We start from the raw sequence: 908 nt of genomic DNA, 5'->3' as shown, positions 1-908 counted from the left end.
AAATCAGACACCAAAAAACTTACCAAATCAGACACCACAATTTCACTTACCATTTCACTCACCAAATCACACACCAAAACATTATTCACAATATCAATTACACCAAATAATTTACACCAAATTAGTAATACCATATGTAATTGAGAATTAAGGTATAAAATTCGTTATTACACTAGTTAGACAAACAAATTCACCAACACATGTACCAGAATATTAGTTAAGTTGGTCTTTGTATAAGGTCTTAAAAAAATACCAATTACAAAATAACACAACCAAAATAAGACATATACCATACCAATTACATATGATCACATACTAAAAGAATTTCTCAATTTAGATACACCAATACACATATCCGAATTTTAACTTGAAGTTGGTCTTTGTATAAGGTCTAAATATTAACAATAACACCATATTGATAAGAAACCAATTGGTGTGGTAATCAATTAAACATATCAATTTAACAAGATCATAAATAATAAGAAAATTTCGAATTAGGTATTTTTATACGCACAATAACTTACGTTGGTGCGGTAATCAATTAAACATAAGTTATACAAAAAAATATTCAATGAATCGGCTGTTTAATAACCACCAAAGTTGATTTGCTATACCACCAAAAAATATCACTCGTAGAAAAAAATATTACTTAAACCTAATAATATAACAAAAAAAGCTAAATTTATACCAACGTGATGAGTCCCATACTATTAAACCTAAAAGATTACCAGATGCACCATGCTAATAATCAAATCATATAAATTTTATGATACACCACAATGACGTACAATATAAACAAACGAATAATTATCGAAAACATTAAACACCGACGGTGTGAAAAAACAAATATTAGCAACGTAAAAAAAAACCAAATCAATCATTTTTTATTCACATACCTGATGAGTCCC

This window comes from Solanum tuberosum, unplaced genomic scaffold, assembly GCF_000226075.1.
Source record: "Solanum tuberosum cultivar DM 1-3 516 R44 unplaced genomic scaffold, SolTub_3.0 scf00558, whole genome shotgun sequence".
NCBI classification, from domain to species: Eukaryota; Viridiplantae; Streptophyta; class Magnoliopsida; order Solanales; family Solanaceae; genus Solanum; species Solanum tuberosum.
Note: the sequence above shows the minus strand (reverse complement) of the source record.